The sequence below is a fragment of the Oryctolagus cuniculus genome, chromosome 12 (genome assembly GCF_964237555.1).
Source record: "Oryctolagus cuniculus chromosome 12, mOryCun1.1, whole genome shotgun sequence".
Classification (NCBI taxonomy): domain Eukaryota; kingdom Metazoa; phylum Chordata; class Mammalia; order Lagomorpha; family Leporidae; genus Oryctolagus; species Oryctolagus cuniculus.
Genome location: NC_091443.1, coordinates 28,153,179 through 28,177,285, shown reverse-complemented (window position 1 = coordinate 28,177,285; position 24,107 = coordinate 28,153,179). Strand labels below are relative to the sequence as shown.

Genomic DNA, 24,107 nt, shown 5'->3' with positions numbered 1-24,107 from the left:
TTTTATATAAGAAACAGATTATCTGTCTCATCCTATTAAATGAGAATATGAATTAAATCAAAATGCGGTGCTGTAGTCAGTATGTGTTTATACCATTATCTAATGATGTCTTCTCGAATTCTACATATTCCAAAAATTCAACATCCTTACTTTTCACTCTTACAGTAAACGTGTAGATATATGCTGGACCAAGACTGAATACTTAACAATCTTTTAGTAAGAAGTAGATTTCACTTGGACTAGCCTGTTTCTTTTACCATTAAGAATCATAGTACCAGTGGAGGAAAGCCCAACAATCTTAATACGTGATCACTTTTTATGTCAACTTGTGACATTTTGTCTGAAGTGATTTTTGTGTGTAAGATAAAAAAAAAAAAAAGGCTGAGCTCTCATGATAGCTTTGGATTGGCTAGAGGAACATTCATTGTTGACTTGGAGAAAGGGCTCCACTCAGGTTTCTATTTATGTCTATGTAGCTCAACACTTCTAATTAATAATTGAGATGAATAACTTTTTATAATTATTATACTAGTTACAGATTTAAAAAGAGTAAATCAAAAGGATTAGGGTCAATGTTTTAAACTTAAACTGCTGGGCCAGGCATTCATTGAAGCAAAGATGCTGCTTAGGTTTTTCTTTTCATTTTTTCAAGATTTACTTATTGATTTGAAAGTCAGTGTTATAGAGAGGGGAAGAGGCAAAGAAAGAGAGAGGGAGAGAGATCTTTTATTTTATTTCAAAAATATTTTATTTATTTACTTGAGAAGCAGAGTTACAGAGAGAGGGAAAGACAGAGAGAAAAGTTTTCCATCCACTGGTTCACTCCCCAAATGGCCAAAATGGTTCGAGCTGGGCCAATTCAAAGCTAGGAATCATGAGCTTCTTCTGGGTCTGCCACATGGGTGTAGGGGCCAAAGGATTTGGGCCATCTTCTACCACTTTCCCAGGCCACAGCAGAGAGCTAGATTAGAAGGAGCCTCTGGGACTAAACCGGCGCCCACGTGGGATGCCAGTGTCACACGCAGAGGCTCATCTCACTATGCCAAAGTGCTGGCTCCAGGGGAGAGAGAGAGAAAGAAAGAGAAAGAGAGAAAAAGCGAGGGGGTGGTGGTGGAGAGAGAATCTTCCATCTGCTGTTCACTCCCCAGATGCCTACAAGAGCTGGAACTGTGCCGATTTGAAACCAGGAGCCAAGAGCTTCTTCTGGGTCTCCCTGTGGGTGCAGGGACCAAGCAGTTGGGACATCTCTGCTGCTTTCCCAGGCACATCAGCAGGAAGCTGGATTGGAAGTGGAGCAGTGGGGACTCCAACTCATACCCATATAGGATGCTGGTGTTGCCTAAGGTGGCTTTACCTACTTGGCCACAAAGCCAGCCCCATGCTTGGTGTTTTTCATATCCTGTTTTGAAGTACCTGGGTGCAAGTCCTGGCTCTGCTTCCAGTCGCAGCCTTCTGCTAGTGCCTCCTCTAGATGATGGCTTAGCTGCCAGCTATGTTGAAGATGTGGCTTGTAGTCTTGCTTCCCAGGTTTGGCATGGCCCAGCCCCAGTTGTTGTGGTCTTTGGGTAGTAAATCAGCTAATGGGAGATATCGCTATCTGTGACTATCTTTTCTTTTCAAATAAATAAAATTTGAAAAGTAATCTGCCTATATAGGCTAGGAAAGTTGCATTTTAGCCACCAAGGACTTTTAATTGGAAGAAAGCTCAGTATTAGCCATTAGTGGGATATGAATTCTAAATACAAAGTCCATTTAAATATATTTCAAGGATAGTGAGGGCACAGTTTTACAATGCTTCCCTCTAGTCCCAAACCTTCGATGTTAGAATAACACAGAGATGAACAAAACAAAATCTAAGAGTGTCAATGAGTTTAGGGGCATTAAGATACATGAATGCATCCCTTAACATAATGGACTTGCACCTTGGGAAACATTTTCTTTTCAAGTGTTTGAGAATGTCTGTTGGAAGACTGGAGTCTTCTTCCATCTGGCTCCAAGTTGTTGATCACTGCCTCGTAGAGAGGCAGTGCTGGAGCAGACTTTGGACTCACTGTAAAAGAGTTTTCTAATAGTGGTACCTGTTCAAATAAAGAAGGGCCCACTGAAACGTTTAAGGTTTATGCAATTGTGAAAATAGAATCATCATCAGTGGTTTTCAAGCTCAGAGGATGTTACAGGACTAAGGAGACAAACTGATAGGACAGTAAACCTCTATTCCTAACTCAATAGGAACAACTCCATATTTTTGCATTTTAGTTATCTATATTTGTAAGGTTAAAATAAAAGGTTAAAAGTTTACAACCACTGAATAATGTAATCATCTGGAAATAGTGTTGCAAAGGAAATTTAAACACTTGAATGTGTGTTGAACCAGGTGATACGTAAAGTCTTTTTAAAGACTGCTTTAGTAATAATTTTAATGACACCATGAAATTGTCTGCAGATAAATTGCCCCAAAATGTAAAATTCTCTTTAATCCTCACCACAAACCTGAAATAATGTATTATTACTTCCATTTTATACAATTAGCAAACTCTGTGAAGAGCGACATCATATGAAAAGAGCTACATTTATAACCTTAGCTAGAGTCAATGTTTACTGTTACACAATGTCATAAAATCACAAAATTAGGAGTGATTTTAGGACTCATATTCTAGTTAATTCTAGTTCTGCTACTTTAAGTTACATACAACATCACCTATCTGTGATTGGAAAATCTGTAGTCTAATGTCTTCAGACTCCCTCACTTTTTTCTTGAGCTACCTCATTATATTGGGAGTAGCAGGAGCTATTAAAAAGTGACTTCTTCGGTGAGCTGAATTCTGTCTCTCCATATGTCCCCAGTCAAGTTAGATGTGCTGTCTCATATTCAGCACCTAAGTTTTCATTTTTGAAGATATTTTATTTAAACTGGGGAAATGCAATGAAGAGGAAAAGCATAAAAATATGGTAAGAATTTCTCTGATAGGATTATACCCTTAAAATTTTTTTAAAAATAAATTTTAATTTGCAACAAAAGGGTTAATCCTTTATCATTTAACCTGCTTTGGAAACATCTTTGTAAGAGAGAGATTTTTAAGAGGAGATATTTTGTAAGACTGAGATGTATAAAGACAAACATCTTTATAAGATTAGACTCTATAAGACTAGTTGTAAATCTAGAAAAATGTAAATTGAGGTACAAGTGGCAACAGAGAAAAATACACAGTTAGAAATCTTTGCAGAACAGAGTGTAAATAAAATTCTTGCAGCCTCCAGGGCAGATAATTGGGAAAAGTAATGGAGTAGCACATAGGCATCTAGAGCATGTTTCCAGGGGAAGAGAAGCACAAACTCTACGGGGACCCTTAGCTTCTGGGGTTGGTCCAGTTGATATGTAGGCAAGGATATTCCCTAGGCAGGCAGAGAAAAGCATGGCAGAGCCCTACAAAAGAGAGGCATTCAGCAGTATCTCATTAAAGGAAAGGTATCTAATCGCTGAATTGCAATTCATCTAAATATAGGGGTCTATTATTTAAACTCAGGTAGAAAGGGCCACGTGCAGGTGTAGAGAGAGGGTGTCAGTGGGCAGGGCCACAGGGTGTGTGTCTGTGGTTTCTCTCCACTTTGGAAGATGGCAGAAGATGCAGCAGCAGTGCCAGGGCATATTATTTGAGCCTTAGGCTATCAATGGAGTCATAGAACCTCTGCCCTTTTGGGCTCTCAGTAAGGATAAACCTCTCCTCTGAGACGCTTTCTCAACACCCCTGCATCTCCATCTATCCACTCCCTTGTCTGAGTATCCCAGCTTTGTCAGATGCTCTGCCTTGGTTTTAATTTTACCATGTGTTCAGACTGTAACAGAAAGATGCTCTGGGATCTCACTTTCCAGATGACCTACTGGGGACCAGTCCCTCCTTCTTCCAGCTTGCCCTGAGGTTGTTTCGCCACATGTATGTGCATGTGTGTTTCTACCCGGGTCAGTGGCGTGAGCTGATGTGTGTGCACGAATCTGTCACACAGAGGGGACCTGAGCTAGAAACTCAGAGCATTGCTGGCTTGAGGCCTGATGTCCTCGGCTTCCTGACAGCAAGAACAGTGTTTAGTGTAAAACCAAAGCAAGGACAAAATCAAGTTGAGAGGGGCTGGCACTGCGGCACAGCAGGCTAAAGCCGCTGTCTCCAATCCCGGCATCCCATATGGGCACTGGTTTGAGTCTTGTTTGCTCCATTTCTGATCTAGCTCCCTACTAATGGCCTAGCGGAAGATAACCTGAGGGCTTGGGCCTCTGCACCTATATTTTAGACCCAGAAGAAACTCCTGAATCTTAAAAAAAAAAAAAAAAAAACAAACCAAACAAAACCAAAGATGAGAGACTGATTAGGCCCTCAAACAGATGGATACGCATCTGATAACATTTAGGTTGTGTTTGTGTATAAAATGTTGTACTTGAAATGTGAAATACAAACTGTGTTGTCCGTCATGTCCAAATGTGTTTGAAATTTCCTACATTCCTTCTTGGGCCTTGTTGACCCCAAGATATGCTTCCAAAATTTGGCTTTAGAATACTGTCGAGATAGTAAGGAAAAAAAAAAAAAAACATAACGCTTCAGGTCAAATGACTGTATTTATTTACTTAAAAGAATATAAGGAATTCTTAGCATATGCAGCTATGTTTGCTAAAGCTAAAAGATAGTACACATCCGGGGTCTTGGAAGATCAAACTGACAGTGGCTGATTCCTCACTTTTATTATGTGAGGCTGTTACAGGCAATAAAGAAGGGTCCACTGTGATTCCTTAGTTCTAGTCTGGAGCTCTGTGAGCTCCTAGCCTACTACAGAATCTTCTGAGAAAATGCTGCTTCATTTTGATAGAAATATGCGAATAATGAGAGCAGGTGATAGATAACTTTATACTATATTCACTGTGTGTGTATGTGTGAAAGGTTGTGTGTATGCATACCTTAAGGGGTAGCAAATAATTCCCCATTACACAGATAGCGATTTTAACCTCCCTTTGTCCCATTTAACCTTTCAAGTTCCAGCTACTCAAAAAAAAATTCTCAAGACTTTTATCTGTACTATTTTCACTAAAAATCATAATTTTTGTCATAATTTTATATCTTATAAACAACAGTATACATTCAAGCCTCTGTCCATTGTGGTATATTACATTGAATTAACGATAACTAGAACAAACTACTGAAAGTGTTGGAAAGCTTACAATGGGAGTCATGAAGATGATTTGAAAGCTGTCATCATTGGCTAATACATTCTGCAATGAGCGCTTACAAGCAGGTTCTTTTTTTTCCCCCTTAAATCATATCTCCATGTCACTCCTGATATATCATTTTAGCTACACTCTGTGGTTATGCTTATTATTATTTGCTTTCCTTTTATAGAAGTATGACAGCCCTGTGAAAGAAAACTGAGAATTCTAACAAAGTACCAATAAAAGAAGAGGAAAAGAAAGAAATTAGTATTTCCACTTCATTTTGTTCTCTCATATTTTGGAAATAGTTTCCTGTAACTAGGAAGGAGTAACACCTCAGGGCAGAATCCATTCCCTTTCTAATGCATTTCTAGTGCTTAGCCTTCCCTCCTAGTTTGGGGGGAATGATGAATAATGTAGGCCTTGGCTCTCCTTTTTGAACCTAATTTTCCAGGGCAGAAGAAAAACAGAATCTGCTTTTCCATCCTCTGTGATTAATTTTTGGAACATCACATGTGCGCGAAGCTGAGTGATGCTGTGCCCACCCAGCTGCGGTGGACATCTGCTTCAAAGAAGGTAGGGACTTTGTACCCAGCACTCCGAGGGTGTCACTTGGGTGCAATAGTGCAGAGCCAAAATATGGAGAAGATGAAAAGGAAACGATTAATACAGTTTGTGTTTCAGATTCCACACCAATTTAATAATGTGCATTAATGATGCAATTTGGCAACAAAGCTATTTAATAATCATTAAGCAGAAATTGCCATTTCCCAGTAACAGCAGACTGTTATAACACATTGGCTAATTTCTCACTAAACTCAACATAAATTAAATAACAGATTTTGTGTATAAAGCGAAAGAGAAAGACCCCTTTATTTTCTTTTTCAAAGAGAATACACATCTTTGAGGAAAAATTGGCCAAACATTAGGGTTATAATTAGAGAACAAAGCAAGAAGCTGCATTTTTTTCGATGTTTAAAAAATTGCTTTGATGTTTAAAACAATGTTGTACTGTGGTGTCTTTCAGGAAAGTGCTTGTTAAATGCAAGATTGAAATTTGCAACCTACAGATGTATTTGACTCCCCACATCATCAAAGATATCCCCAAATAATTAAATTCAGAGACTTTCCAGCAGTGGAGGGGATCTGGTTACCCCTCATTCCCACTGCCAAAGATGGTTTGGTGCTGCTCTACATAGATGTAACTGGGTAATTTTGGTCTTGCTAGGTTTGTTACCGAAATACACCTCTTCTTATTTGCCTATATATGTCTGCAAAGGTCAAAAGACTTATGGAACAGAATCTTAATACTCTTTAGCACCTTAATATAGGTTCAAATATATTAAATAATATTTGATATTTAGAGCTGTAATGACATGGTTTTGATTGATGTGAGCTTCAGAAGTATCTAAGAAGAATATCACTGTCAAAGAATGCATGTATATTTTTAGTTATGTTTAAGAGTAAGACAAATTATTTGAAAAAAGTTTGGTTCTGTTTTCATGGTATATGTTTATGTTCATGCATATGTTTATGTACATATAAACATATTGCATACATATTTATTGAATATACTCACTTATATGTAATGTATATATTTATTATATATGCTTACAGGTAGAGAAAAATTGTTAAATTTTTTGCTTTGGTCTTTTCATGTGTTGAGTAGTTTTGACATTATTGACATTATTCCTTATAATTTCTTTTTCTTTTTTTTAGAAAAGTATAGATATTTGAAATGCAGAGTTACAGAGAAAGAGGGAGAGACATGCACACATACACTCACAAAGAGAGAGATCTTCCATCCACTGGTTCATTCCTAAATGGTTGCAATGGTCAGCACTGGGCCAGACCAAAGCCAGGAGCCTGGAACTCACATGGATGAGTGGAAATGAGGGCCCAAGGATCTGGATCACCTTCTGTGCTTTCCCAGTGGCATCACCAGGGAGCTGGATTGGAAGTGTGCCTTATAATTTCTATATTAAACATTCTTCATTATATGTTTCAGTATTTGATTTTCTATGACTTTTTAAAAAAATTATTTATTTGAAAGTCAGAGTTACAAAGAGAGAGGAGAGGCATAAGAGAGAGAGAAAGAGAGAGAGTGAGCGAGCTCTTACATCCTCTGGCTCACTCCCCAATTGGCTGCAACAGATGGAGCTGCGCCCATAGGAAGCCAGGCGCCAGGAGCTTCTTCTGGGTTTCCCACATGGGTGCAGGGATCCAAGCACTTGGGCCATCTTCCACTGTTTTCCTAGGCCATAGTAGAGAGCTGGATTGGAAGTGGAACAGCCGGGGCTCAAACCAGCACCCATATGGGATGCCGGCACTACAGGCAGCAGCCTTACCTGCTACGTCACAGCGCCAGCCCCCTCTATGACTTTTTTTTAATCAGAAAAATATGTTTGGGGGGTTGGTGGTTTGGCACAGTGGGTTAAGCCACTGCCTGCAGTGTTATGTTCCCATATGTGTGCCAGCTCAAATCTTGACTTTTCTACTTCTTTTCTCTTTTTTAAATTTAAAAAAATTTTTTTTATTTTAGTTTTTAAAATTTATTTGACAGGTAGAGTTATAGACAGTGAGAAAGAGAGACAGAGAGAAAGGATTTATTTCAAAGGCAGAGGTACAGGGAGAGAAGGAGAGAGATGCAGGTGGAGGCTTAGTCTTCTATGCCACAACACTGCCCTGATTGCTCCACTTCTGATCTACCTGAGAATGCAGTGGAAGATGGCCCAATGTACTTAGACCACTGCTGCTTATGTGGGAGACCCAGATGGAATCCTCAGCTCCTCTCTCTGTCTCTCTCTCTCTGCTTCTGTAATTATGTCTTTCAAAAAAATAAATGAATAAAAAATAAAAATGTTTGGAAAAATAATTACTATAGTTGAAATGATTTTATAGAATACAATGATAAAAATATGTGAATAAGTTTGGCAGTGCTAAACATATTCAATAATTGGTTCACAAAAAATCTTGTTACAGTGAATATTATAGAACCTACTTTTCAGTTAATATGAAATAATATTAGTGGTCCTCACATAATTAATTAGATGAAGGTATTATTTCCTATGATTCAATTAGGTGAAAGAGTTTGTTTAAATGAAAAAAAATACTTAAGAATATTCTATGTGAGGCAGAAATATAATAGCAGGTAGGTAATATGAGTTCATAATTAATGCTGCTTTATAGTTTTTTTTTTTTTTTTTTTTTTTTTTGACAGGCAGAGTGGACAGTGAGAGAGAGAGACAGAGAGAAAGGTCTTCCTTTGCCGTTGGTTCACCCTCCAATAATATTCTTTGATAAAATAATGTGAGGCCAAAACTGAAGTCTGAGAAATCTAACAAAATTTGTTAATTATTTAAGGATCTGTGCGTGTCTGTAGAATTTTCTGAGCAGCATAGTGCACACAACTCTGCATCACAAGAACTTCGGAAAACCACCTCTTCCATCCCTTCACCTTTAATAAAAAGGGCAGTTCTAGAAATCTTTTAGAATCTTACTAACCCTTTCAAGTACCTTAACGCCTTTTTCAAATCTTGTTCTAAACTCCATTTTCTTAAGTTCTAATGCACTTCTCTGCCTCTGCCCTCTCCAGTATTTTCTCATAGCTTTAACCAACATAAAGGGTCCTAATCACCTATCCATTTACTAAATGAATGCTTAACAAGACACCGATAGTACCAGTACTCTCAGCCTTTCTTCTCCTGTTCTCTTCCAAATGTGCTAAGGCACATGGCTGAGAATTGCTGCTATCTGGTTCCAATCCCCACTTACCAGAGCTTTTTATTTTTCCTGACAATCAGACTCGACCTGTTTCTCACCACTCTGTCCACTACCTCAGCCCCACTCTGAGTGTCTGCTGACTTCTAATAATAGATCTCTATCACGTCTCTTTCTCATTTGTATAAGCAATTGAATTGTTGTGAAACATTGGGCTTTGCTTTGGGAACTACCTATAAGTTCTGATTAACCTCTTAAACACAAATATCTCAAAGCCTATCTGAAAACCAACGGCTGTGCTAAAAACTCTCTCCCTGACCATATATGATTGATCACCATCATGGCAATGAATCTGGCCTCAGATTTAAGCTTAGGGATTACTGCCTTATAACTCATGACCCAGGAAAGTACCAGTGCCTCCCAAGAACCAAATACCCTTTAATATCACTCCCTTCAGCTCATAGGGAGGAAGGCCCCTGAAATTTGGTAGGTAGCACGATGAGATATGGTGACTACTAAGTTTCTTCATACGAAGCCTCAAGTACTTCTCCAGATGTAGTGGCTGTCTTGCTACCGGCCCAAGTCTGAAGCCTTTTAATTCTAAAACTTATGGTATGTTGACATCTAAAACTACCTTGACCACATTAAGTTGACTGAATAGTAAGTAGCTTAAACTCTGTTAATCAGAGTAACTAGAAAAATAAGGATAGAAAATATATAAATTAACAGTAAGAGGAATTAGAGCGGTGGAATTACAGAAATTCTGTAAATATCAAAGAATATTTAGGAGATACTAAGAACAATGGTATGTCAATAAATTTAACGTCAGTGACATGGGATAATTTTTTAACAAGAACTGTAAAGGAAAAAGTTAAATTGTGTTTACTAGCAGATATAGAAAATGTGAAGAAATCTACAATAAATATTCTAAAACTAGCAAGCCATCTTAGAAAATCTTTAGAACAAAACATTGATTTTCAACATACCAATTTTATTATTATATTCTAGTTAATAAAATAGGAAGCTAAAGTTTAAAAAAAAAATATTTTATAGCACCAAACTTTAAACTGTTAGAACTAAATCTAATCAGTGATGTGTAAACCTAAACAGTGAAAACTAAAAATAAAAATAAAAAATGTGATATTTGTGTAAGGATAGACAAATAATTTGGTGAATGAAAACACAAGTCCAGAAATGGATAATGTTTTTCGGACAATGGTGAAAATTACCCCTGTGGAGAACGTATAGCCTTTTAGAGATCTTGTGTCTGAACAATTGGAATTCCGTATCTTCCCTCTACTCTGATTACATTAAATGAACTTCCATCTACATATTGCAGCATACACAAACATAGCGTAAAATAGATCATAGAGTTAAAAATAAAATATGAAACAATAAAAATATATGAAACAATAAATCTTCTAAGAGAAAATCTTTGTGACTTGGGTGACACTACAAAACGATGATCCATAGAAAACTGATAACTTTGAATCCAACAAAACTAAAATCTTTAGTGTTTAAAAGGATACTATTAAGAATGGAAGGCCAACCTATGACTAAGCAAAACAGTGTAGACAAATTATATTCAGAATTTATAAAGAAAATATAAAAAACCCTCAAAACTTAATAATATAATAATAATAATAAAAATCTTACAAATAGCACAGCACAGTGGTTAAGATACTGCTTGGAATGGTGCCACTTGGAATGGTGATCCCATTTAGGAGTGTTAAGTTCAAATTCTGGCTTCCCTACTTCTGATTCAACTTCCTATTAATGTGTACCCTGGGACGTAGCAGATGATGGCTTCAGTAGTTAGGTCCCTACCCCTTCGTGGGCGACCTGCCAATGGAGAGTCCTTGCTTTGGCCTGGCCCAGCTCTGCTTTTTTCACAGGTATTTGGAGAGTGAATCAGAGGATGGAAGATCTCCATCTGTTTCTCTGTGTTTCAAATAAAGTGAAAATAAATAAAATCCTATTTAAAAAAATGACAAAGGATTTGAGAAGACACCTAATCAAAGACTTGTGGAAGGGATATGTACATAGAAAATATAATGAACGCTATTCCTCATTAGGAGAACACAAATTAAAACCACAATGAGATAGCACTGCATGCTTATCCGATGGCTAAAATTGAAGATGCACTATACAAACTGTTGGTGAGCTTATGAAGACTCTACAACTCTCACCCACTGTATATGAGATTAGAAAATTGTATTGGGAAACTTTTGGTAGTCTTAAAAAATATGAAAAAAATCAAAAAACCTACCATGTGATCTAGCCATTCAATTCTATGTATTTATATACGTAAAAATACAGCACATATCAAAGACTTGCAAAAAATGTTCAAAGAAGCTTTGTTGAAATTGGCAAAATTGAAAATTACTAAACTATCAGCAGGTGAATTAATAAACACATAGTTGTATATCCCTACAATGGAATCCTACTGAACAATAAAATCAAATACATATCTGATGTTAACAACTGCATGGTTCAATGTAGAAAAACCATATTCGGTGAAATAATCCAGACAAAAAGGTTTATATATTACATGATTATATTAACATCAAATGCTACAAAATGAAAATCAATCTACAGTGATAACAAGATCAGTGTTTACCTGTGGGGGCTGGGATGAGATTTAAGGGGGGGATGCCAAAGACTCAGGGGAAGCCTTTGGGATGATGGGTACATTCACCACATTCACTATGGTGGGACTCTTCAGGTGTATGCATGTGTCTAAACTCACACAAATTTAACTTGAAAAATGAACAATGAGTCACACAATTAAAAATGAAAATAAAATATAAAATGTTTGCTTCTAAAATAAATTGCATATATTGTACTCACATATAAAATAAGTTTGATCATATAAAACAACTGGAAAGTAATGGAAGCTTTTACTCAAGAGAAGAATTTCTTTATGTTCTTGTGTAACATAATTTTCTTTCATTCTCACCATTGAAGAGATATATGAAACAGTAAATTACTCATGTCTAAAAACACCTATAACTCAACTACTTTCATGTAAACAATTTGTCATTACTGAAATGAATTTTTTTTTAAGATTTTATTTATTTATTTGAATGAGTTACACAGAGAGAGGAGAGGCAGGGAGAGAGAGAGAGAGAGAGAGAGAGGTCTTCCATCCTATGGTTTACTCCCCAGTTGGCTGCAATAGCCAGAGCTGCACTAGTTCGAAGCCAGGAGCTTCTTCCGGGTCTCCCAAATGGAGGCAGGGGCCCAAGGACTTGGGCCATCTTCCACTGCTTTCCCAGGCCAGAGCAGAGAGCCGGATCAGAAGTAGAGCAGCCGGGACTCAAGCCAGCGCCCATATGGGATGCTGGCGCTTCAGAAGGCCAGGGTGTTAACCCGCTGCGCCATAGCGCTGGCTTCTAGACTTTTTTTGACCAAAGTAATTTTCATTTCTGCCCTCTAAGCCATAGTTCTGTTATTCATTCAAGAGTATGATATACTAGGAAACAATAAGGAGGTAGAAGATCTCCAATTTTAGAACATCTACCTACTTTTAAATAAATCATAGAAAACATTAGTACACCTGTTCTAATTGAGTGATCCTCACTGCCAAGTTGAGAACCAAGACTAAGCTGAGTTTATATGTCTTACTAGAAACGTTTGTTAAAATTATCAGTACTTCCTTCATTTCCTTGTAAATGCTAATTCCTGTCGAAACTGGAAAATATTTTTTAAAAGTCTTCCTGGACTATTTAATGCATGGCCGATCTTGGAAACTACTGGCCATTTTTGAACATTAGTACTTCTTTAGAAGCAGTGAGTAAGAACTAGAAAAATCCTGATAAGTGGATTTGCATCAACTTATAGGATAAAGGAAATATGTGTGCATTTCTTCAAAGGGAAAATTCAACTGCTATTAACAACTTAGATAAGCTAACTTGTCAAAGAGAGTTAAAAAAAATCTAAATTTCCTTCCTTAGCTACAGAAGGAAAATAAGACCACAGATACTGGCTAAGAAATCCAGGAAATATAAAATGGAATTAAGAAGTGTAAATGTTTCTTTAGTTTATGCCTTTATAGAAGGCTAGAAAATATAACAATATGTTTAGAAAATAATTGTTGATATTTAGCATGATGTGGCAATTTTACCTCTGTGCTGTTTCTCCCTAAAAATAAATACCCAGAAATAGCAACGCAAGAGAGGCAAAACCTACTTATGTTTTATTTTCACATGAATTGTTTAGATGATTGCTCCAATGCTCTACTTCATTTAGCTTGACAGAAAGAATGGTTTCCAATCGCAGTCTACCTATTGAAGCCAAAGCTAGTGCTGTTGTCCAATATGCGACTACCATCCTGTCCCTCCCTTTCAAGACTCAGGACTTCTAAAACCATACACTAGGGATACAAATACAGTAGGGCCATTGTATTCAAAATCCCTCGCCCATCACCAGAGAGTGACCATAACTTCACAACAAAGACCATCATCTCTTTCCTCAGACAACTTCCACACTGCAACCAAGCAAGAAGATCAGAGGTTTCCATTTCACTCATGTGTTTGATGAAATAGATCTAATATCTTCCTAATTTAAAATAGAGAAAATGCTAGATAAAAATATTGGAAAAATACAGACATATAGCCGAACTTTATTATCTCCAGGGGCCTGTGCTGTGGTATACCGGGTTAAGCTGTTGCTGGCGAGGCCAGCATCCCAGAGGAGTGCCAGTTTGAGTCCAGGATGCCCTGCTTCTAGTCCAGCTCCTTCGCTAATGTGTTTGGGAAATCAATGGAAGATGCCCCTAGTGCTTGGGCCTATGCCTTCCACTTGGGAGACCTGGATGGAGTTCTGGGCTCCTGGCTTCAGCCTCAACTACCCCATCCACTGCAGCCTTTTGGCGAGTGAACCATCGAACAGAAGATATCTCTGTGTCTCTGCCTATCAAATAAATACGTCTTAAAATAATCTATGGTTCAGATTGGTGATGGAATGGAATATTCGAGTGGTACATTTGTGAGCTGATGCTGCAGGTTCATTGCTGTGGAACAAGCACATCACAGGTTTGAATGTGCAGGTCAAACAGAAGCTGAAATAGTGTGTGCAGTGGTAAGTATGAATTGAGTTTTATGTGTATAGCTGGGATCTTCAAAATGCTACTCAGACCTTCAAGAGGGAGATAGAACAGAAAATCATTATTTCCCAACTAGCATAGGGACATAGTCCAAAAGCTTTTTCAATGGTGATTTGCTCTCTGGGTAGAGGGTAACAAATATCCCTTTTAGAATATACAGAATGGCGAATGATACTTATGTGTGACAAATGATATTGAGGTTCTGTATCACACACCACTTCCCATCTTCAATTTCAGCTGCAGCTGTTGTGAAGAGTTTTTGTGTACTTAGCTGGGGGGCATCTCCTCTGATGTAACTGGCATCCCACCCCCTACCCCGAGCTGTCCTCTGGAGTTTGTAGCACTTCTCGGACAATCCGGAATTAATGAAGGGTGGGAGCTAGGAAACTGTTACTTGATTATTTGCCTTCGTGGATCACACTGGTTTCCAGGAGAGCTCCACTGGTCTCCAGTGCTGACTGTAGCTCAGTAGCAAACATTTTATTGGTGTTGTACCTTTCTTTGGTTTCACTTCAGTTTCACTCCCTGGGTTGCCTCCCAGATACATCATCTCCGCATGAGTCATTGGATCAGGTCATGCTTTCAGGGAAACACAAACTCAGACTGGATTTCACTATAGTCAAAAAGGCTTAATGCTCCATTAAATAAAGAGATCAACAAATACAAAGTAATATGACCACCGTCCAGCAGGGAAATAGGCGAGGGCTATAAATGATAATCAAATGCAAAGATAGGATGACCTAACCTTGTAAATCACACACTCTGTCCCTTCGGCAAGATCCTATTTGTCATACAAGTCAGGCCCATTAAATGTAGAAGAGGATTACATGGGGATCTGAATGCCAGGAGGCAAGGATTATTAGGGACATCTTGCAGGTTGATTACATCAGAGATTGAGGTGGGTTTGTACCGTTAACTAAACTGGAATTCTGTTTCCCAGAATTCTCATCCCAGTGTAGCTTCTTGTTAGTGAAGGTCATGAGAAGACTTTTATCTAAGATTTGGAAGACTGAAGTAAAGCAACAGTTTTGCCCTTGCTTTCTGAAGGCCACTGCTAGGTACAGCACTGTTGCAGCTCACGTAGGGTGTCAACTGGCTGCTCATTCATCACATTGTGTGGGGGCAGCAGACAGACCTATAGACGCGCCACATGTGTCCGCTCCTCCCCCCGAGCCTTGTAGGCTAATCTGACTGAGATGTTCATCTCCTATCACCCCTTCCCCGGGTCATCCTACTTTTGTTGTTGTGCACTGGGAAGCAGACAAGGACTGGTGTAGACTGCACTCCGTCCTGAGGGATACTGGCTGATTCTTGCAAGTACAAATTTGTCCTTGCTTCACTCATTTAACACATATGTTTTCTTCCCATCTCCAGGTCCTGGTGACTAGCTCAGTACCAAAACAGAAACAATAGCCTTGCAAAGACATTTCAAAAAATTCCCACAGACATAGAAGGCAAATCCTTATACCAAATCCCTTATTATACACACATCTGGTGGTTTTGCTTCTCAGAGCAAACTCTGACTGACACAGAGACTATAACATAAGCAGCTTTAAAGTGAATGAATCAAGAAAGGAGAAATCAATTACGTTAAGAGATAAGATGGCATAAAAAGCTGATATATTTGAAAAGAGGCCAAGCAGAAGTTACATAAATGAAAAAAATTAAATAAGGAAAAAAACTTTCCAATTTATGGGCTTATTAGTTAGGTGTACCATCTGAATAGGATACTTGTGAGTATGTCAAAATTGCAAATAAATAGTAGTTCAGACATGACAGATGTCTATTTTTCTTTCATATCTGCAAGCAATTCGGGTCTTTAGTGACTGATAAAGGCATTTCCAAATTGTCAGTGAAGCAGAATTCAATCTGTAACATCCCCAATACACTTTCACATCTGCCTCCAGCACGGCTGCTAAGCATCCAGCCATCAGGTCTTTTTTTTTTTTTTTTTTTTTTTTGGACAGGCAGAGTGGACAGTGAGAGAGAGAGACAGAGAGAAAGGTCTTCCTTTGCCGTTGGTTCACCCTCCAATGGCCGCCGCGGCCGGCGCGCTGCGGCCGGCGCACCGCGCTGATCCGATGGCAGGAGCCAGGAGCCAGGTGCTTTTCCTGGTCTCCCATGGGGTGCAGGGCCCAAGCACCTGGGCCATCCTCCACTGCACTCCCTGGCCACAGCAGAGGGCTGGCCTGGAAGAGGGGCAACCGGGACAGAATCCGGCGCCCCGACCGGGACTAGAACCCGGTGTGCCGGCGCCGCTAGGCGGAGGATTAGCCTAGTGAGCCGCAGCGCCGGCCCAGCCATCAGGTCTTCATCCCAGACACTGAGCGTTTCCGTCAAGTCAGGCGGTTGGGTGGGCTTAAACAACAGATACTTATCTCTCACCATTCTGAAGGCTGGAAAGTCAAGGTCAGGATATCAGCAGACTCAGTGTCTGGCTAGGGCTAATTGCCTGCTTTACGGTCAGGCAACTTCTCATTTTCCTCACAGGCCACAAAGCATTCTCTCCCCCTTGACCTCTTCTGTTAAGGGCACTAAGCCAGTCTGTGAAGTCTCTATCCTGGTTGCCTAATTATCTTTATTTTTTTTAAAGATTTATTTATTTATTTGAAAGTCAGAGTTACACATGGAGATAAGGAGAGGCAGCGAGAGAGAGAGAGAGAGAAGCGGGGGGGGGGGGGGCAGGGAGATCTGGTTCACTCCCCAACTGGCCTGAACAGCCGGAGCTGCGCTGATCCAAAGCCAGGAGCCAGGAGCTTCTTCCGGGTCTCCCATGCAGGTGCAGGAACCCAAGCACTTGGTCCATCCTCCACTGCCTTCCCAGGCCACAGCAGAGAGCTGGATCAGAAATGGAGCAGCTGGGACCCGAACTGGCACCCATATGGGATGCTTAAACTGCAGGCAACGACTTTACCTGCTATGCCACAGCACTGGCCCCAACCTAATTATCTTTTAAAGTGCTGACCTCCGAATAACAGCACATTGGGATAAGGATTTCAACATAGAATTTTGTGGGGAGGGGACACAAGTATTCAGTCCATTGTAGGGGGAAGATAAATGGGAGGACTGCTTCTTTCCTTTTAAAACTGTTGTTTCAAAGTTGTACACATCATCAATTTTACTTTTGTACTATTGATCTGGCGATAGGTAGCTATAATGAAAGCTAGAAAATCTTGTATTGAGCTGGGTGAACACATCCTCAGCTAAAAATTATATTATTACAAGTGGAGTCGTAACTGAAGGAGCAAATTGTAGACTCTGACAATGGTTTAAAAGCAGCTAAAAGAATTCCCAAGGCCCAATTAGCAAGCAGAGAGAAAGAATTGAGGACTTCACAGAGACTAGAATAAGTCTGAGAAGGAACAAATAAGGAAATAGGTAATAGGACACATGGAAGTGAGGGTAAGATAAAGATAATAAATATTTTAAAATAAATACCATGAATCCTAAAATGTCAGATGCACTCTGGATCTGGCTAGGTCTGGAGCAAGAAGAATAAAGTACACAGACATACAGACACACACACACACACACACACACCCATACACATACACAAACAATACTTTATAGCAAACTAAACCTAAAACACTCAAGACATAAAGAATACCTTCAAGATTAACATAAATAACCTATGAAGAAAACTGCTAGATCCTTCATAAAATCTCCAGTTCCATGTGTTACTGTGTGTGCAGGGAATTAAGTCTCTAAGCAGTCCTTAAATAAACAGCCTAATACACATGCAAAAAATGACCTGAATCCTGATACTGAATCACTGAGCTGCCTGCAAGACACGGATGGGCAGGCTGGAGCTAGCCTGAGACAAATGTGGGTATTAGCATCATATTCCGGAGAGGAACCCTGAGGCAGCTGATCTTGGGAACCTGGCCTCATGTCCGTATGCCTGACCTCAGCTCTTACCACATCCCACTCCTACCAGAAATAATCTCAGATTCTCCTTGGAGAAAAATTTGACCCTAAAGACAGAGATTAAAGAAATCAGACTGCTGTGAGAATGGAACTACAAACAGCAGACAGTTAATTAAGATTCCCAAGGGCTCTAGGTATTGGCATCATCAGGCATGGAATTTAAAATGTGACTAGATAAAATGATTAAGTAAAGAATAAGTGAAATAAGAAAATCAGTGAACAACAAAATGTTATCAAGAATGGACTAATACAGAATTCTGCTTCTGGCTATGGAGTGTTCCTAACTATATGAATACCCAGAAAGCTTCAACATGTATCAAATTCTTTCAGATATGGGGTAATAGACAAAATAGGATTGTGGTCCAAAGAAATGAGCTGAATCCTACCATCGATCTGAAATCCCTTAACAAACTGTGGTTAGTGAAAGACAGTATTCCTCTCCCCTCTCCTGAGTATGATCACTTTGAGTTGAGGAAATAGGGGTCACAGTAAGAGAAGGATGAAACATCTGGGACATGGCAAGTGCAGGGCAGGTGAACGATAAGGAGGAAACTGCATGAAATGTAGTTCCAGGAATAGGTGGACAGATTCCCTGGAGAATGCCAATAAATAGAGTGCATGTACAATCTAATTTATCCAATTAGTACTCAAATTTACTCAAGCAGAACACACAACACACACATACACACACAGAGGGAGGGAGGGAGGGAGGGAGAGAGAGAGAGAGGTCTTCCTTCTGCTGGTACACTTTCCAAATACCTGCAATGGCTGAGGCAGAAGCCAGGGCCAGGAACTCCTTCTAGATCTCCTCCTACATGGGTGGTGGGACCCAAGCGCTTGGGCCATCTTCTGCTGCTTTCCCAGGCGTATTAACAGGGAGTTGGCTCAGAAATGGAGCAGCCAGAACTCAAACCAGCACGCATATTGGATGCTGGCGTTGAAGGAGTTGTTTAACTTGCTGCACCACAACACGTGCCCGGTGCTGGAAGCTTTAAGTTCAAAAATCCCGAGTTCAAGGAAGGAAGGAAACCACGTGCTCTCCAGGGCACTCCACATAAACATCAGAGGGGTCAGGCCTTAGGACTAAAGCAGCCCACAGGTGAAGGACCCTGTAAGTCCAACCTGAAAAGCTCAGGAAAAGCCTCTATAGAATGAAGCTGGCACAATACCAATCTGCCTCAAAAAGCAGATTTAATATGTTCAAGGGAACAACAACAAAATCCAAACAGTCAGTAATAAAGCCCTCACCGTGTGTGGGACTCAGTATGAAATTACTGTTTCTGAGAGGGAACAGGAAAATGTGACTTGTCATCATCGGAAAAGCTGATCAATCGGAGCAGGTGGGAGAAACAGAGAATGAAAAAGTTGATGGATTTAGAGGAAAAGGAATTCACAGAAGTTATTTTAAAAGTGGTGAAGGATTTAAAGAAAGACACGAGTAGGCATATTTACTGAACATAAAGTTTAGAAGACACAAAATACATGAAATTAAAAAATTCTGACTTTAACATCACCTAGACATTGAGATAGAAATCAATGAACTCAAAGACGTCAGGAGAACTATTCAAAATAAAACACAGAGAAACACCATCAAGAACAGAGTCTCAGTGCTCTGTGAGGCAATTTCAAGGGGTATAAACATTATGTGATTAAGGTTCTAGAAAGAAAGATGCATAAAATAATTTTAAGAAATAATGACGGCCAGTGCCGCGGCTCAATAGGTTAATCTTCCGCCTGCGGCGCCGGCACACTGGGTTCTAGTCTCGGTCGGGGCGTCAGATTCTGTCCAGCTCTCTGCTGTGGCCCCGGAGGGCAGTGGAGCATGGCCCAAGTCCTTGGGCCATGCACCTGCATGGGAGACCAGGAGAAGCACCTGGCTCCTGGCTTCGGATCAGCGCAGTGCACCGGCTGCAGCGGCCATTTGGTGGGTGAACCAATGGAAAAGGAAGACCTTTCTCTCTCTGTCTCTCTCTCTCACTGTCCACTCTGCCTGTCAAAAAAAAAATAATGATAAAACCTGTGAAAACATGTTTTCACATGTGAAAACAAAGATTTGAGAACAATAACAACAGGATGTGGTACAGGAGCTAGAAGGGCACAGTTGTAAGATTCTCAAGTAGTAAGCTAATGTATATATCACTGGCAGAGTATTATTTGACGATAAAGATGCATCTGATAAACATGAAAGAAAGCATGGAAAGTCAAGGGGAAGGCTTTGACTAAGAAGTCCAAAGTAGTTACAATGAAGAATATTAAAAACCACAATATTAAACCAAAATAGGCAAAGTTGGAAAGCAAAGTAAATGAGGATAAATAACATGCTAATAGATTGAAAAATTCAATATTAAGACAATTTTCTCCAACTGAGCTATAGATCAAACAAATCCCAGTTTAAATCTCAGCAAGATTTTACAGAAATTGGCAAACTACTGTTTCTATGTAATGCAAAGAATAGTTAAAGTGGTTTTAAAATGAAGGGCAATGTTGATGAACTTACATTATGTACTTTTAAGACCTCTATGTTACAACAATGAGGAGAGTGGGATGATTGTATAAGGACACATGCTCAGAATAAAGGAATAATATAATCCAGAATTGTATGCATGCATTTCTCATCAGGCTTCTTTTTTTAAATTAAATTTGCCAACATAATTTAGTGGGTAGAGAATGGTCCAGGAACAAAAGGATATCAGTGTAGGGAAGATTAATGAATCTCTCCCCTCTTCTACAAAAAAAAGCAGAGCTGCCAAATCAGTGAAATTTAGGAGTCTGCTGATTTAGGGCATGACAGGATATCTACAAAGCAAAGAACAAGTTATTTCTCACTGTACTGCCTGCAAATAAGATGGAAGCAGACTATCCAGCAGTCCCTTTTGGGTACAGGGGGCAACATACTTCACATGTGTGTATGTTGTTACAGCTTACACAGTAGACAATACAAACATTCATACTCACTAGTACACACTAACTATGGAAGAAATTCTAATGTACCAAATACTAAATATGTATTTAAACAGAATTAGCTTCTCTGTTCACAGCAACTGAAGCACAAGTGTGATGTGAGGAAAGATTATATGAGCTCTTGGTGGGCACTGAGGCTTATTGGGTGAGGCCAGCACCTGCTCTGCCAGCATCCCATATGGGTACTAGTTCTAGTCTCAGCTGCTCCACTTCCCATCCAGCTTGATGCTGTGGCCTGGGAGAGCAGTGGAGGATGGCCCAAGTCCTTGAGCCCTTGCACCCACGTGGGAGACTTGGAGAAAGCCTGGCTTCTGGCTTCAAATCGGCCCAGCTCTGGCCATGAAGTCATCTGGAGAGTGAACCAGTGAATGGCAGACTTCTTTCTCTCTGCCTCTGTCTCTTTGTAACTCTGCCATTCAAATAAATAAATAAATAAATAAATAAATAAATAAATCTTTTAAAAAAAAGACTACATGAGCTCAGTATTATAAGTTCCTTCTCTACAACAATAATCTAATTATTATTACTGCATGATGTTCATTCATACAGAGACAAAAATTGAGCCTTCTATCTTGTACCTTTCTGCCTGAAGACCAATCAGGTGGTGACATGGTAGAACAATTGCATGGCTAAAATAGGATTCCAGTGGGGTGCCTATTTCAGACAGGAGACCATACACAGAGCTGATGTAATAATCTTAGCTGTATAATTATTCTAAATCAACAACCACATCATGGCTTGATGTTCCTAATAGTTAGAAAACATGAAAAGTAAAGGCTTAACATCTGAATAACTCCACCATCATCATGACTTAATTGGGGAGTCTGAATTTTCCACTTTCTGGGCAGAGAAGTTCTGAATGACAAAGGCAGATAGTATTTACTCTAAGACATTACAAACATCCCAGCCATACATTCTGGCTTCTTCTTGGGTACTTCAGGCAACTTTTTCAAAAGAAACTTAAAAAATCGCCATCCTGGTAGGGCTGGTTGATGTAGAATACGGTGGAGCCATCACACAAGATCAGAGCAGGGAGAGACACGTTTAGCAGCAAATGTTCATCTTAGTGCTTGCTGTTACTCCCTTGCGTGATTTTGGGAGTGAGTATAATAATACAGCAGCAATGGCCTGAGAAGGCACGGTGAGCTGGATTCCAGAACCCTCACGGATGAAGATCTGAGTCACCCAAAGGTAGGCCATCAGACTGGCAGAGGAGCTCTTTGATGGTGGAGGGAATGGAAATGGGAAGTGAAGGAGCACCTTATTCATTCACCTCCGGCTGCTAAATCAAATTGCCACAGACTGAGGGGAGGTGGAGGGGTGATGGAGTTGAATAACAAATTTGGTCCTAACAGTCAGGAGAACAGTAAGCCCATTCTGGTGAGGGCCCTATTGCTGGTTGGCAGATGGCTATTTCATGCTGTCCTCACATGATAGCGGCTGGGAGTTGGAATAATTCTTGTCCTTTAAGGACACTAATCACTTCAGGAAACCTCATCGAAAGCTAATGACCTTCCAAAAGTTGCTCCCCCGGATGCCAGAACCTTGGGGGTCAGAGCTTCAACAAATGTAGGTTGGAGGACACATTCAGTCCTCAACAAGGAGGGTGTTGCTGTGTGTCAGCTGCAGCTTCAAAATCCGCTGCTGTAAGGAGCTGGGTGGTTCCTTCCCCTAATAAGTTCTTACCCAGAAAAAACACACCAGAATCCCAGACAAGCTGCTCCCGACAGAAGTATAAAGGTGGACCTTAGCAACACATTGCCTAAAGCGGATGATGTGCTTGACTCCCCAATTCCCAGCTACTTTTCATCATCTGAACCACTGGAGTGGGCTGTGTAGCAGAACTGCCAAATCTAATTCCTTAGCCTTCCCCCAAAGCATCCCTCGCCCAACACCAGAGAATACAGGAGTAGAAAGTTCAGGTATAATTGCAACAATCCAGAAGAATGCTAAAAAGCCACCCAGTTCCAAAACTGGGATTTACTGAAATGTTTGTAATTAAAGAGTCAGAGCCTAGCTTCTTTGGCTTTGTATCTTGCCTCCTTTCCTTCCTCTCCAGGTGTTAATTCTAAGACTCTATCTAATCAACATCCTGTGCTAATTTTTAGCTGTAGTCTGCTTCCCAGAGAGCATGACCTGCAAAGTCAAAAATCTGAAAACAAACATGCAAAAGCGAAAATCAACAAAGCAACAAATTCTTTCTTTAAAATGATTAATCAGAGACAAAGCTCTAGAGAGATCAACAAAGACAGAAACTGCAAGTTTAAAACATCTGAAAAGAGGACGTCATTATAGATGCTGAAGATGTTAAAATATAATAGTAAGGGGATGTTACAAACAGTTTTATCACATTAGCATTTTAAATTTAAGTTTAAAAGGACATGTTTTTTGACGACCACAATTTACCACAATGCACTAGAGGAAACAGAGCCATGAAGAAATATTTTGCCCCAAAATTTTGAAAATGTGAAATAATAAATATGTATACAAACATAACTTGCATAAATTTACAAATTATGACTTGAAGTATAAAATTGAATGTTAAAGATCTACTTATGAAGAAAACAGTCAAGGATTGTATTGTGAAGCCTATGAAAATTTCAAGAAATAAATTATTCAGCTTCTATAAATAATTCCAAATAATTAAAAATATAAAGATGCTTTTCAACTACTCTTTAATCCAGATAAACATTGGTAAAAATTCTATCTGATAATATGTGTAAAGAAACTTATAAATTGATGAGAGAGAAAAATTCTGAAAATAGTGGGAAATTCAATTTATTAGTGATTCCAAAAGTACTAACCTAACTTGAAACTAGAGAATCAATTCCTACCATTTCTATTGCAATAACTAATTTGGCATTTATGACTGATAAGAACTCCTGGTCAAACAAAAACAGGCATCTTAAACCCGATAAACAATAACTATCAGATTCCCACATTAATAATTATACTTAAGGATATATTGTTTGAAACATTTTTCTTCTGTATCATAAATAATACAAAAATTAGGAATGTCCCTTCAAATCACAATATCAATAAAGGTCTAATCATTTCAGAAATACAATAAAGAGGAATAAAATAAAAAGAGCCAGACGAAGAAGAAAACACAAATCAAACATGTGAAAATTCTTTAAATATAACTGACACACATTACAAAATCTCTTAGTCCTGTTCTATTAACATTTCTTCTATTGATCT

General features: G+C 39.3%; 1 long non-coding RNA gene across 1 annotated transcript in view; it reads right to left on the bottom strand.

Moving 5' to 3' along the window:
- Positions 1-24,107, bottom strand: part of LOC103351248 (uncharacterized) — a 406,717-nt gene that overhangs the window by 25,411 nt on the left and 357,199 nt on the right. The window lies entirely within an intron of this gene.